The sequence below is a fragment of the Triticum dicoccoides genome, chromosome 4A, assembly GCF_002162155.2.
Source record: "Triticum dicoccoides isolate Atlit2015 ecotype Zavitan chromosome 4A, WEW_v2.0, whole genome shotgun sequence".
NCBI classification, from domain to species: Eukaryota; Viridiplantae; Streptophyta; class Magnoliopsida; order Poales; family Poaceae; genus Triticum; species Triticum dicoccoides.
Window position 1 is genome coordinate 418,609,794 of NC_041386.1, and position 15,830 is coordinate 418,625,623.

The following is a 15,830-nucleotide window of genomic DNA, read 5'->3' on the forward strand; positions in this document are numbered from 1 at the left end:
TCCGGCGGGCCCGCGCGGGTGGCGGCGCGGCGATGTGGGGCGGCGGCGGCGGGCCAGTAGGATGGCGACACGTGGCGGCGGCGGGGGGAGGAACCGGACGTGTCCGTCGGTGCCGATCTTGTCCGGCGGCGCGCGAGGGGATTTTAGGGTTTCGAGGAGGAAGGAGATCCGAAAACGGAGGGGATCTATAAATAGAGGTAGAGGGAGCTAGGAGAGTCCAAATGAGGTGCGGTTTTCGGCCACGCGATCGTGATCGAACGCTCTAGATGATGGAGCAGAGTTAGGTGGGTTTTGGGCCAAAATGGAGGGGTGTTGGGCTGCAACACACACGAGGCCTTTTCGGTCCCTCGGTTAACCGTTGGAGTATCAAACGAAGTCCAAATGATACGGAACTTGACAGGCGGTCTACCGGTAGTAAACCAAGGCCGCTTGGCAAGTCTTGGTCCAATCCGGAAATGTTTAATCCCCATACATGAAAGAAAGCTAGAAATGACCACCGGAGGAGAACGAAGCACCGGAATGCAAAACGGACAACGGGAAAAATGCTCGAATGCATGAGACGAACACGTATGCAAATGCAATGCACATGATGACATGATATGAGATGCATGACAACGACAACAACACATGGAGACAAAAACCCGAACCCGAGAAAATAAATATAACTTAACGCCGGAGACGGCAAGAGTTGGAGTACAAATTGGAAAGTTACATCTGGGGTGTTACATGACGGCCCCAGGTCTATTATGTCATCCACAATATGGACACACAGATGCACCATCACGTCAAAGAATGCAGGCGGGAAGTACATCTCAAGCTCATTCAGTATCACAACGATCTCTTCCTATAGCCTTCGGAGCTGCTTCACACTGATCGACTTTTGAGAGATGACGTCGAAAAAGTTGCAGAGACCAATAACCGTGTCACGGACGTGCTTGTCCATTATCCCTCTAAGGGCAACAGGTAGTATCTGCGTCATCATCACATGACAGTCATGGGACTTCATCCCGCTGAACCTTTTCTTGTCCATGTCTAGATATCTGTTTATCTTGCCACAGTAACCGGAACTAACTTTGACTCCGGTAAGGCACTTAAAGAATTGATGGATCTCAACCTGACTTAAGGTGAAGCAAGAAGGGGGCAATAATCCTCTTTCTTTATTTTCTTGCCCTTCTTCTCCCGTGCCTCTGTCTCCGTCTCTGTCTCGTCTGACATTTTACGGGGTGGCATGTGCAGATCTTCCCTGATTTTCAAATCTTGCAAGTCTGTTCTTGCCTTCGGCCCATCCTTGGTCTTATCCGGCATGTTCATTAGTGTTGCGAACAAGCTCTCAAGGACATTCTTACAGATACGCATTTGATCAAGGCAATGAGGTGTATCGAGTTTGTGCCAGTACTCCAAGTCCCAGAACACAGACCTCGTCTTCCATACCTTTAGCAGCGGCTCCGGCGCCTTTCTCATCGTCTTTCCTGGCGCGGGGCACTACTTCCAGTTTTTCAACAGCTCATCGATTTTGGCACCGCTCCGCTTACGTGGAGGTCCTCGATGCTCAGCGTGACCATTGAATAGATCTCCACGGTTTCTCCACGGGTCGTCCTGTTCGAGCCATCTTCGATGCCCCATGTACACGATTTTCCCAGACCCGCCATCTTTCCTTGACGTTAGCTGCTGAGACGTCGTATCATCCATGCACCACGTGCATCCGCAATATCCATGGCACACCTGGCCTGCCACATATCTGTAACCGAGATAGTCCTGCACTTTCATGATCAGCGCGGCTCTCATGTTGAAATACTCGCCTTTGCTGGCGTCCCATGTCTTGGCCGGTGTTTTCCATAACGTGTCTAACTCCTCTTGAAGTAGCCCCAGATACAAATTAATATTATTTCCTGGTTGTTTTGGCCCTTGAATAAGCATGCTCATGTGAATGTAGTTCGATTTCATTCACAACCAGGGGGGAGGTTGTACATCCATACAAACACGGGCCATCTGCTATGGTTGGTGTTCTGGTTGCCAAACGGGTTCATGCCATCGGTACACGCGCCGAGCACGATGTTCCTTGCATCACATTCAAAATACCGATAGAAGCTGTTCAACGCTCTCCACTGGCTTCCATCCTTGACGTGTCTCAGCTTCATATCATCTCCATCATCGGGCTTCTTCCTCTCCGTGTGCCAGCGCATGAGCTTTGCTTCCTTGGGATCTACAAAATACCTCTGGAGACGGGGAGTGATCGGTAAGTACCATACCACTTTCTGGGGACATTTCTTCCCGGCCTTCTTGTATCGAGAAGCATTGCACACCGGACAGCTTGTTTTTTCCGCGTGCTCCTTCCGATAAATTATGCAATCGTTGATGCATGCATGGTATCTAACGTGTGGCAGATCAAGAGGGCACACGATCTTCTTGGCCTCATCAACACTACTAGGACATAGATTACCCGCGGGAAGAACATCCTTTAGGTACTTGAGATGCTCATCGAGGCTAGTGTCGGTCCATTTGTTTTTAGCCTTCATCTTCAGGAGTTGGAGCGTGAAACTCAAGCGGGTCACCTCAGGATTGCAACCATCATACAATGGAGTGTTCGAGTCTACCACCAGTTGCTCCAGCTTAGCCTCCTCTCTAGAAGCAGCTCTCTCAGTACTCGTCTCCTTGCGAAGCAATGCTTGAACATGAGGGTCCCGCACGATTGAACTTAGTACCGACGAACTCTATTGCGTGGAGTCCATGTCATTCTCTCCGCCGCCATGTCCGGACCCTTCTCCGCCGCCATGTCCGGCCTCTTCCCCGCCGCCATTATCGATCATCTCTTCGTCTTGCCCCGTGTCATCATTGCCTGCCCTGTCGGCATCCTCAACATCATCATCCTCATCTTCAATTATCCACCGAGTATAGCCATCCATGAAACCAGTCATGAGCAGGTGCGCTTAGACACGACCATCGTCATGGGGGTCGAGCCAAACTATTCCTTTGCATTTTTGACACGGACATAAAACCTCTGTCCGGTTATTTTCTTTCATGTCCTGCACCGCCGACCGCAACCACCTGTCCACCATCGTTCCACTGAACATCGTCAACTCTGCACGGTAATATAATAAACAAATTGATTATAAAAATGCGTGCATGCATCAAAGTCATACAAAAATTCGGCATGACCTTCCTTAAAAATAGGACATATATAGATCTAGAGTTTGCCCAGAATTCGCCGAAACGGAAATAAATCGACATTTCGGCAAAACATAGGCAACTCAAAAGCACAATTTGGCATCAACTCATGCCACACACATAATTTCCATAAACATATCACACACACATAAACATATTTCCATTTTGCAAAAGCATGAAATTTTAATCACCTATATCTCGAGATCGAGCACACGGTGGAGATGATGATGTAGGGAGATCAAAAGTGCACAAAGCTCTTCTTGACAAAGATAGATCTAGTTAGGGGCAAATAGGTCACTTGACTAAATACTACATCTACCTAGCTACCTAATTTGGGAGGAGACAACTTCAACTAGTGGAGGGGGAAGGAAAAAGAGAAAGGAGATGCATTAATGGAGGTGGTGTAGTTAGGTAGGAGTAATGAAGAGAGAGAAAGGTAGGTAGAAGAGGGAGAGTAATGGGGGAGAAGTATTGAGGAAGAAGAAGAGTAAGAGTGGGAGAGGTAGGGAAAAGGGAGAGGAGGGGGAGGGGAAGGGGAGGGTGGGTGGGGAAAGGTGGTGGGTGCGATTAGCAGTAGCGCGGGACGTAAAACGCGCTGCTGCTAAGAAAGTAGCAGCAGCGCGCTTTCGGTACAAGCGCTACTGCTAACCGGGACCAAAAGTGTGCCAGATTTGAAAATTAGCAGCAGCGACCTTAGAAAAACCACGCTACTGCTACAGCTATAGCAGTAGCGCGGCTCGCGGAACCGCGTTGCTGCTAAATGGAGTTGGGTGGGCACTGTCGGTCCATATTTGTAGCAGCGCGGGTTACGCCGAGCGCGCTACTGCTAAGCACTTGTTAGTAGCGGGTTTTCCACACCCGCGCTACTGCTAATTAGCAGCAGCGCTACTTTTTGAGCCGCGTTGCTGCTAAGATTCTGTGTATAGGGTTTTCCCTAGTAGTGCTATGAGGTCAGTCACTCTGGCCTTAACTAAGATCTTGCCTCTCAGAGCATCTTCCCTCTCCCAGCTTATGATTCTACCCCACTTAGCAATGGCAGCTGCAATATCATCATTGTTGCAGTAATCGAAAGGAACTCCCACAAACAGTAACCAACATGTTCTATTAAAATGAAGTCGACGCCAATTCCTTCCCTCATTGTGCTTAGTGAATGATATGAAAACATCCCCAAATGGGTGAAGGCTTTGCCTGATAAGACAATCTCTATCTCTAACATGCAGGAACTGAACATACGCCTCACCAAATACTGGAACGTCAAGCGGTTCTAAAACTTTTTGCACTGTCTTGCTATAAAAAAGTTCCTAATTTTTTCAGAAGATTTGGAGTATCAGAAGTATGGTGAATGTTCAAATTACTACAAACTGTCCTGTTTAAGACAAATTCTGTTTTTGATGCATAGTTTGCTTGTTTTGATGAAACTATCGATTTCTATCAGTGGATTAAGCCATGGAAAAGTTATATTGCAGTAGCTACAATGCAAAAACAAAATATGAATTGGTTCGCAACAGTACTTAGAGTACTGATTTGCTTTATTATACTAACGAATCTTACCGAGCTTTCTGTTTAGTTTTGTGTGGATGAAGTGTTCGAAGATCGAGGAGGTCTCGATGTGAGGAGAAGGAGGAGAGGCAAGAGCTTAAGCTTGGGGATGCCCAAGGCACCCCAAGTAAATATTCAAGGAGACTCAAGCGTCTAAACTTCGAGATGCCCCGGAAGGCATCCTATCTTTCTTCAACAAGTTTCGTTATGTTTTCGGATTCGTTTCGTTCATGTGATATGTGCAAATCTTGGAGCGTCTTTTGCATTTAGTTTTCACTTTTCTTTGATGCACCATGCTGGTATGAGATAGTCCATGGTTGATTTATAGAATTCTCATTGCACTTCACTTATATCTTTTGAGTATGGCTTTATAGAATGCTTCATGTGCTTCGCTTTATCATTTGAAGTTTGGATTTCCTATTTCTGTTCACATAGAAAACCGCCATGTGTAGAACGCTCTTTTGATTCACTTCTATTTGTTAGAGCGTGGGCATATATTTTGTAGAAAGAATAAAACTCTCTTAATTCACTTATATCTATTTAGAGAGATGACAGGAATTGGTCATTCACATGGTTAGTCCTAAAATCCTACATAAAACTTGTAGATCACTGAATATGATATGTTTGATTCCTTGCAATAGTTTTGCGATATAAAGGTGGTGATATTAGAGTCATGCTAGTCAAGTAATTGTGAAATTGAGAAATACTTGTGTTGAGGTTTGCAAGTCCCGTAGCATGCACGTATGGTAACCGTTGTGACAAATTTGAAGCATGAGGTGTTTCTTTGATTGCCTTCCTTATGAGTGGCGGTCGGGGACGAGCGATGGTCTTTTCCTACCAATCTATTCCCCTAGGAGCATGCGCGTAGTGCTCTCGCCCCTCCCATGCCATGGAGGCCATGGACCAGAGGGGAAACCCTTCTCCCATCTAGGGAGAAGGTCAAGGAAGAAGAAAAAGAAGGGGGCCCTCTCCCCCTCTCTTCCGGTGGCGCCGGAACACCACTGGGGCCATCATCGTCACCGCAATCTACACCAACACCTCCGTCATCTTCATCAACATCTTCATCACCTTCCCCCATCTATCTATAGCAGTTCACTCTCCCGCAACCCGTTGTACCCTATACTTGAACATGGTGATTTATGCTTCATATTATTATCCAATGATGTGTTGCCATCCTATGATGTCTGAGTAGATTTTCATTGTCCTATCGGTAATTGGTGAATTGCTATGATTGGTTTAATTTGCTTGTGGTTATGTTGTTGTCCTTTGGTGCCCATCATATGAGCGCGCGCGTGGATCACACCATAGGGTTAGTTGTATGTTGATAGGACTATGTATTGGAGGGCAAGAGTGACAGAAGCTTCAACCTAGCATAGAAATTGATGCATACAGGATTGAAGGAGGACCAATATATCTTAATGCTATGGTTGGGTTTTACCTTAATGAATGTTAGTAGTTGTGGATGCTTGCTAATAGTTCCAATCATAAGTGCATAGAATTCCAAGTCAGGGATGACATGCTAGGAGTGGCCTCTCCCACATAAAACTTGCTATCGGTCTAGTAAAGTAGTCAATTGCTTAGGGACAATTTCACAACTCCGACCACCACTTTTCCACACTCGCTATACTAACTTTATTGCTTCTTTACCTAAAACAGCCCCTAGTTTTTTTTACGTGCTCTTTATATTCTTGCAAACCTATCCCACAACACCTACAAAGTACTTCTAGTTTCATACTTGTTCTACGTAAAGTGAACGTCAAGCGTGCGTAGAGTTGTATAGGTGGTCAATAGAACTTGAGGGAATATTTGTTCTACTTAGCTTCTCGTTGGGTTCGACACTCTTACTTATCAAAAGAGGCTACAACTGATCCCCTATACTTGTGGGTTATCAGTTCCAATGGCGCTCCCAGCAGCCGACAACGACAACGTCAGGCAGTTCACCATGCAACACATCGTGGACACCCACGTGAGGGGGAAGGCTCTCTCGGTGGTGTACACGAACGATCCGGTCTCGGTGGAGAGCTATATCCAAACTATAGAGTAGTTCCTTGCCGAGGACAAGTACCAAGTGGTCAGCTTCGACCTTGAGTACACCATGGGTCGTGTCGGGCATGATCAAAAGGTTGTCGTTGCCCAGTTGTGCGTGCGACATGACGTCCTCATCTGCCACTACCACCTGGCCACAAGGCCTTGCGAGCGTTTCTCCGGGTTTATCAACAGCTCCGACTACAGTTTCGCTATGATGGACACCACCAACGATCTAAAAGCGCTCAAGGTTTCGAGCTTGAAATGCCCGAATCTTGTCAACATTCAGCACCACTACAAGGTCTGGGGGAGCGACAACAACAAACTGAACTCCCTGGTTGACCTCGCTCGGCCATCATCGACCCCTACTACGCGAAGACATCAAGAAGGACAAGTATGCCTGGCACAGTGTTTGGCATGAGAGACTGGATGAAGAACACATCAAGTACGCGGCCAAGGACACGTACACAAGCTACGAGATGTACAGGTGGATCGTTTGACATGAGGAACTGTCTTCTTCCTGTCCCAGATGAGGGATCGAGCCACAGAGTAGTGTCGGGAGCGTCACAAGAAGTATATGACTAGACGATCGTTTCTCCTACTTTAGAATGCATGCAATTGTTTATTGAGGTGTGTGTGAATGATATGTATAGTCACTTATGTAATTGGACGCTTATTTTATTTATATATATATACATGTTATTCTTCTGTAGACAGCAAATCACACGGCTTATTAGCAGTAATCGTCTGTGTTATTATTGGTCTTCACACACATTTCTGATTATGGACCTGTTTGTCGCATGTCACACACATCTTATTCAGTTGAACCATTTCCATTGTGTTGCCTAATCACACATAGTTCATCCTAGTGAACCATATGCTGTATATCGCACACACCTTCATCTGACTGCCCGTTTCTTCTGTTCCTCCTCATCGCAAACAGTTAATTGAACTGAATCGTATGCCCTGCATCGCACATGCAACTAAAATCTGAATCGTGTTTGGTTCTCCATCATCGCAAACGTTTTGCACCTTTTTTTGACGGTTCTTTTACACCACCGTTTGTGATTATGGCATCGCACACAGTTCCGTCGAAGGGTCTCTGATCGTAGTGTCGCGTTTGGACCATCCTGCAGTAGTGATAGCTCTTTCCTCATTACCATGGGAGGAAAGCCCAAATCTGACAGTAAGCACATCTATTGTGGCGCCTGACTACATCCCTTGGTAACTGTTTTACTTTGCTTTGGTGGTTCTGTCGATCTTCGTTGGAACATTGGCTAATTATATTTATAGTGGGACTTGGCAAGGGATAGAGACTGGCATGATTTATTTTTTCTGAGCAGTGAATAGGCAACCCATTGTGATTTTTGAAGTTTGGACAGAGTTATGAACCCTTCACCGCCTAATCCCTAGATTATTGGAGGATCAAGATGGTGGCCATCAGGGATGAATGAGACATTGTAACAGTACTACTTTATTCAATTACAAGATCTGATGATTGTTGTGGTAGAGTAGAATGTCACACTAGTAGTTGATTTGATGAATTTTGTATGTAATCTATATGGCGTCCCATTACAAAAATCTGGAACGTACGCCTTCAATTGTGCATCCTTCACTGTCCTGGCGATGCCCCCATTGTGGCTTCAGATATCATATAGTCCAAGTGACGCGACGTGATAGCAGTTTAGATGCCGCTGGAGATGCATCAAGCATGGGTACAAGCAAAGAGCGGCCGAGGCTAATGCTAGCAAGTAGTCTCTACTCTTGCTATTTGTTTGCCATATGAATCCTTAATTAGTTAATTTCCTCTGCAAATTTTATGGTAGGTAGTTATTTGGTAATACATGAGCCTAACCTAAACTATTGCATCCCAAAGTCTCACAATCTTGATTCTTAATTCCTTGCCCCTGATATTCTTAATGCCACATATGGTTATACACAACCAATACAGTTTTGGCGACAACACTGAAACACCAATGATATAATTTGACATATTTGTATGAGGATGACTATTTTGTTGCTACTTTTGCAGGAGAGTTCTATTATCAGACCAGGGTAAGTGCCGTTGATATGATGGATGCCATTAGGTTGGAGTTGGAAGCTGTTGTCAACAATGGATGCATGCCAGTTCTGCGTGCAAAGCTATTGTCAACAAAGGGATGCCTCTGTGTCCCACGGGAACCTTGAGAGGTTTGTGCCGACTATATGGCAACAACTGTATGTTGCAAGACATCTGCTAGAAAAACAAGAACTGGATGTCGTCATGTCCACATAGATGGTGCAAACATCGATGAGTTAAGACCAATGTGAAAAGAATCCTTCCTAGTTTTTAACAAAAGATAGATGAAATACTTTAGGCAGTGATCTAATGTAAAATACTACAGCAAAAGAAAATGATTATTGTTCACTAGATGGTTCTGTTTCAGTTATTGCGATGGTTTCCCTTCTATATTCAACAGGTTTCAGTGGCAAGGTGCTATTGACAATGGATGCATGCAAATACTGCACACAAAGGTATTGTGAATGAAGGGATGCCTATGTGTCTCACAGGAAGCTCGAGAAGCTGGTGTCGACTGTAGGATGTTGCAACATAAGCGCCAGACAGACAACGACCAGATGCTGATATGTCCACATAGAATCTGCAACCAACGACAGAATGCATCAAGGCTAGTGTGAGAAAAATGATTGTGCTTCAGTTATTGAAATGGTTTTCCTTCTATGTTCATATCATCCTTATATTAATTTACAGATTTTGCATTCCACTATGAATTTAATATGAACTAATGCAGTCACGACACCATATTTCTTCCCCTGCTATACACCTATATCACTATACCAATTTAAATATAAGGAGCTGCCTATGGACTTGGAAGCCTGAAAAGGAAAATAGTAAACAACTTTGAGCCTCATAATCAAAATTGAGACGATATTGTATATATTTAATTGGAATTATGTGAAAATTGTAGTGTGCCTTATCTATTTCCTTATCTGTTGTTATGTATTATTTGTATAGTTGTTGTTTTCAATGCTTAATATAACCTTATGTAATTTCTGAAAAAACTGAAATATGCACAAATGGATAAGCAGGTGAAGATATTATTGTTATGCTGATCATGGAGGATGGATATTCCTTTGAGCTTGTATCGTTGATAGGGATGCTGTAATTTCTATCAAACTGAAGATATAGAAAGTAGAAGCTTGGCACTGTGGGGCTTGCTTCTATGAGCACTGTTAGGTATGTGGTGTCAACAAGTTATGCTTATAAGTACTAAACTTATGTACGCAAATATCACTACCTTTCATTGCACACACACCTAGGTGCTAATTCTTCCTTGGATTTTTCATATGCAAATAGCACTACCTTTCATTTCACACACGAGGGTGCTAATTCTTCAAAGTATTATTCTATAAAATATGAATTTAAATTTAGGCAGGTCTGTCTTACATATGCGAACTCATCTCAAGCATTTTCATTTAGCTACACAATTTAGTCAAGTTCTCTTTTTGTATTACCATTCAGCAAACCTCTATATTGGATTACTCACCTAACGAAGAGAATGAGTTACTATAGCAAAAGGGCCCGTGCGTTGCAACGGGAGAAAAATATATCACATTCTCTTCTAATCTAGAAAAATGGTATTCAATCTAGGAATCTGTTCCACAATTCCAGCTCGTCTATTTCAACACGCCTTGCATGTAGATTTAAAAAGTACATACAAACAGGCTAGCGATAATCCATTTATTCATGACATGCGCGGAATAATGTGTTATTGTGGGTAAAGGAAAACGACAAGAATATACGATGATACATTAGCACACTATACGAAGACATGCATGCATCATGGACGGTTTTCGGTTCAAGCATCACCAACTTATAGCATGTTCAACAACATTTAATGTTGAAGTTATTTAAAAATCCATAATTATTTCTAATCAAATAATTTCTCCACCATATAAAATCTAAAATAAGTAATTTAAACTTCCACTTTGAAAGATTAGACTAAAGCATTAAGTATATGCAAGTCACCTTAAATTCAACCAGAATATTGTTTTCGAAGTCAAGTGATTTTATTATTTTTAGAACAATAGTAGCTTAATTTTGAGTTAAAATAAGTAGGATGTTTTTTTTAGTATTTATAAGAGAATTTGTGTACTGCTGGCTGCTGCTGATTTACAAGGCGGTCACTGATGGGATCGATGTACATATCTGTAGTTAATCTATATTAGCGCCCACACACACATGTACCTTGGGTGTTTCCTCGTGGCACCGTACCTGGCGGAGATAGACTTGGACCGCGTTGAGGTAGAGCATCGTCGCCATCAAAGATAGATGGCAATCAGAGAGGTGAAATTACATGTCTGGGAGAAAGACCTCCATTGTAGAGTGAAATCTTCTTTTGTTTTTCTCTGATCGTAAAAAACAGTGGGGAATGCTCACAATCACACAAAAGAGCAAAACCATATTGCATACCTGAGTGTCTAGATGTGACTACGAATTCACAAATCAGGGTGGGTGATCATGTAGGTTTTCGTTCACAAATCAGCATGCTGCGGAAAGCATAATGAGATATCCTGGAAGTAGGAAATATCCGACCAGCAAGGAGCAGTCATTATTTTGCTACTGGCCTTTGCACACATAACTGAAAGTGGGATCGGTATTACTTAAATGCTGAAAAGAATCTTCTGACAATAGCAGTCATCAAGGAAACATGAACAGTTTGTGCATAACTTGGCTATTAGCCTTGGCACAAATCAATTAAAAGTGTGATTAGTAAGACAATTACATTATAAAAAACTCAAAGCTTTTACAAAATGATGGCAAAACTGCATACACAAAAGATAACTTTCATAACCAAATATACTATCTAATTGACTAAATTTCCTTTGCTTCCACGTCGTGGAAGTAGGGACGGACTTGTACGCATCTAGCCTGCAATCTGCACTTTGTGCAGCGCCATTGGCAGCAACACCGGAGCGAACCGCTTTGCGACTTCTCGTCGGCTCTCTTCTTCTATGTCCCAGCTCATGACGACTTGTAGAAGGAACGCTACATGCGTTTTCCACAACCTAGAATGAAAAATCTTGGTAGCAAAGGAAAATGTCGAGGAATGAGAAAGAGCAAATGTCTCTGTCTAAATAGCACAGTTAGTATTACAGCAAACAAACCTGCACCAACTGCCTTAACTGAACCTTGAAATCAAGACCTAGTTTAATCTGATCTGGCCAAAATAAGCAGTGAATTCATGGAACATATAGTCATTTTCTAAAAGGAAACATATAGTTAGATTGTCCACTCTAGATCAAAGACTGCAGTTTGAAGGGACTGTCCAATCTACATAAATCATGACCATGTTTTCTACATTTCCTAACTAAAACAACATTGTCTGAACATTGGCTTAGGCATACTGTAATACAAATTGCAAACTGCTGACAAGTGTTGACCTGTGGTTGGTTTTTGATGACCATATAAATTTACTTGGGTGAAAAGAAAATTTCAGTCATAGTGATAGCTCCAGCCAACAACCAAAAAAGTAGTCTCATTGGTTATAAACATCGAGCAGTCCAAAAAGTTGTCGGCTCCAGAGCAGTACGGAACATCATCCTAATCAGATATATCCTGAGAATACTGAAAATGTACAGCCAGCAACATGAACAAAGATAACATCGCACACACTTAAATGATGGGGAAGAAACATGATGTGTTTCTTACAATGAAAAAAATAAGTTATCTCTTCAGTGGTGCAAACACATTATTGCCACAATGGGCATAGAAGTCGCTTTGCAGGCTAAAAGTACTACCTCCGTACCAAAATATAAGATATTTGGAAGGCCTGGTACGGAGGTAACACTATTTTTGTTGGTAATAGCACATAGAGCATAATATAGACAACTAAATGAAGTTAAAAATGGTATGTTTAATCATGTAATATCATGCATGTACACTGAAGAAAGGACAGTTGTCTTTGATAGAATTTCCAGTTCACCTGCACTATGAAAGGACTGGAATCGCATATAAATGCCATTATCCAGTGAAGTAAGGTCTCAATGCCATTCTCCAGCATATGATTGATCACATCCTGGATGCTTTGCATCTACGGAAGAAGAAAATATGTCAACACAGAGCAAGATAAATAACATCTAAACAAAAGTAGTAGAGGATGCTCGGGCCGCTTTCAGATATGTTCTGTTCATTGTTTTTATCTTTGCAACCTGATGGATCTTTTGGATTAATTGAGAAGCCCACTTGTGATGCCACTGGTATTTAGATTATGAAGAAACTGTGGATAGCAAACTTAAGGCCTCCTTTGGTTCATAGGATTGGAAAATCATAGGAATAGGAAAGTCATAGGAAATGAGATGACATGCATCTCAAATCCTATGCATAGGAATAGAAAAGGAGATGGCCTTTGATTCACACCATAGGATTTTTTCCATTGAGTCTAGGCTAATGTTTATTTTCCTATGAAATGTGGAGGATAGGAAGAAATCCTCCATAGGAATAGGATTTCATTCGTACAAACCAAAGAGCTCTGAAGGAATTTTTCCTATAGAAATCCTATCCTATGAAAATCCTACAAAATTCCTCCAAACCAAAGGAGGCCTAGTGTGTTTCCCTTGCTTTTAGTAATCCTCTCATCACCACCTGACGGCTGTTCGATTGCGCATTGACGAAGGCATGTATGCAGTTTCTCAATCTGGCGAAATAGATAATTTAAGTAGGAATTTCTACCATGAATAACTACACAAAGTTTGCTCAGTTTCAGCAGCCGAGCAATGTCGGGTAGCCCATTCTCATCGCTGGAAACTATGGACATGAGAATATCTCCATGTTCAATTTCTCTATGGATGTGTAGTAACTAACCATCATTAGGTTACACGACAACCATGATTAGATGAAGTATGATATCCCCTGACGTGAAAGACAAAACCTTTATAAGTTGGAGTCTGGCTTGGACCTTATTTTCTTATTTATAATCTATTACTGTAACTTTTATAATGTAAAGCCTCTCTGTTTTGTCGTCCAAAAATTGGGAAGCAAGAAACAGAATTATCTCTGTACTGAAAAAAACTACAAAATCTAAAAGGATTTACCTATTAGCGCTTGAAGTCGTCCAGGTAGACTATCAAGCATAATGCAGTATTCAGCAACCATCATTTCAAGGCGATTTACATACAATTGCATGTTCTACACGTTCGGAAGTAGTACCACTGTGCATGGAGCTCCCTGATGCAGCTGATATGGATGCATACCTGGAAAGAACACAAGGACAAAGTATACAGGGGATATTGCTTGACACCGGCTCATGTGCTTCACCAGCTAAGGGAAGACCTTGGGATTGGGCATGTCGTGCACTGTTCCAGAATCTTCATGATGCTAATGCTAGAACGGCCAATAGAACCTGATTGAGAAATCACCGTTTTCCTTCCTAGTCCTCTAGTGATGTTTGGTGGGGCAACCCATTGTTGCTGTAGGTACATTAGGTAAAGCCTGTACTCCTTTTTCTTCCATTATTATTCAGCTGCAGATGCAAATCATCTAATGGGTAAGATGTATTTTTTTTTCTTTGCCATACCAAAAAAGGATGTAGTTCTTACCATCCTACCATCATTCCGTTACACAACAATCCTGATTAGGAGAAGTATGATATCCCCTTCTGTGAAAGACAAAATATTTAGAAGTAGTAGTCCCACTTGGACCATATTTTCTTGTTAAAAATCTATTAGTTCTTAAAATGTAAAACTTCTTTATTTTTCACATCCAAGTATTGGGAAGCACCAAACAATATTATGTTTGTACTGAAGAAAGAAGAACAAAACCTAAAAGGATTAAGTTATTGGTGCTTGAAGGTCGTCCAGGTAGATGACTATAATTGTAACATTCAGCAACCATCATTCCAAGGCGATTTACTTCATACAATTCATCTACTACATGTGTGTTGCGTTTCCACATCAATATCACCTTTATTTGTAACTGGCATTTTTATAGGACATGTTCTGTAATACATAAAAACTCTAGGTCTAATACTACATTTTAAATTGTGAAGCAAAATTCAAGATTATCAGGCCCAATGGAATCTCATATGTCAATGAGTTACATCTAGTTGAACTGAACACACTTGCACACGGTTACAATATAATGACAACATGATAAAGAGCCGCAATTTTCCTTTCATATAAAGGAAAGGGGAATATATTACTGTCACAGTAAGATTGGATAGGATCAAAGTATAATTTCCGTTGAAAAGCTCACTCTGATAAAAAAAAAGTGTACCAAATTGGGGAATTTTTAGGCAGTCAAATTTTTCTATGAAGTGGTACAGTAGAAAGAAGAAATTACCTAGGCAGAATCAAGCCGGCAGTTCGAAGAACATCACCTCGCCTCACAATAGGGTGGCGGCGATGTTCACCATTGGAACCAGGCGGATGGGTCCGACGGCAGATAGAGTGTGCCTAGAAGGAGTGGCTGGTGGCGAAGCCAGCGGGGTTGGGGAAACCAATGTCGAGGTGGAAGCAGCGGGGAGGAGTCCCGGAGGCGCCATGGTAGCAAGGTCGGGGAGCCGCCAATGGCCGCGATGTCGAGTGCCGCCGGCGGTAGAAGGCCGCGGGTCCCCGGTAGTGGATGGGCGCGGGTGTGTTGGCACTTGGTGTAGGGGTAGGCGCGGCGGCGGGGTAGGAGGCGGCGGCGGCCGGCTATGAGCCATGAGGGGCGGGGCGGGGCTGGATGTCCAGATGAGATCGAGAGGAAGGCTGGGTTTGTTTTTCTATTCTATCACTCGTACCGCTCCAGGTTCAGTTAATATGAGGACTGCGGGCCGAATTACTAAATAGTACAGCGACCTTTGTGAGAAAGGATGCGACGGTGAAAACGTGCTAACATCATGCTATTAGTACCACCTCGTTTATATTACGATTTTGTCTATACGAATCCTAAAAGCGTATTACGACTGGGCGAAAGCGTATTGTGAGGATGAACCCATGAAGCCATCCCTCTCCCCTGCCCTCCCCGCACCAGCAGTGCACCAGACAGTCCTCGTCCTCATTGATCTCCCCCACTCCCGCAAATGTCCAACGCCCTGCTATACCTCCCCTTGTTTATCCCC

At 43.0% G+C, this 15,830-nt stretch overlaps 1 long non-coding RNA gene across 1 annotated transcript; it reads right to left on the reverse strand.

Moving 5' to 3' along the window:
• Positions 1 to 11,396: 11,396 nt before the first annotated feature.
• LOC119286002 lies at positions 11,397 to 15,469 on the reverse strand. Its single transcript, XR_005140127.1, has 4 exons — positions 15,068 to 15,469; positions 14,326 to 14,384; positions 13,822 to 14,249; positions 11,397 to 12,821 (listed from the first exon to the last, which is right to left on the reverse strand). It is a non-coding gene; the product is annotated as an uncharacterized LOC119286002 (long non-coding RNA).
• Positions 15,470 to 15,830: the final 361 nt, after the last annotated feature.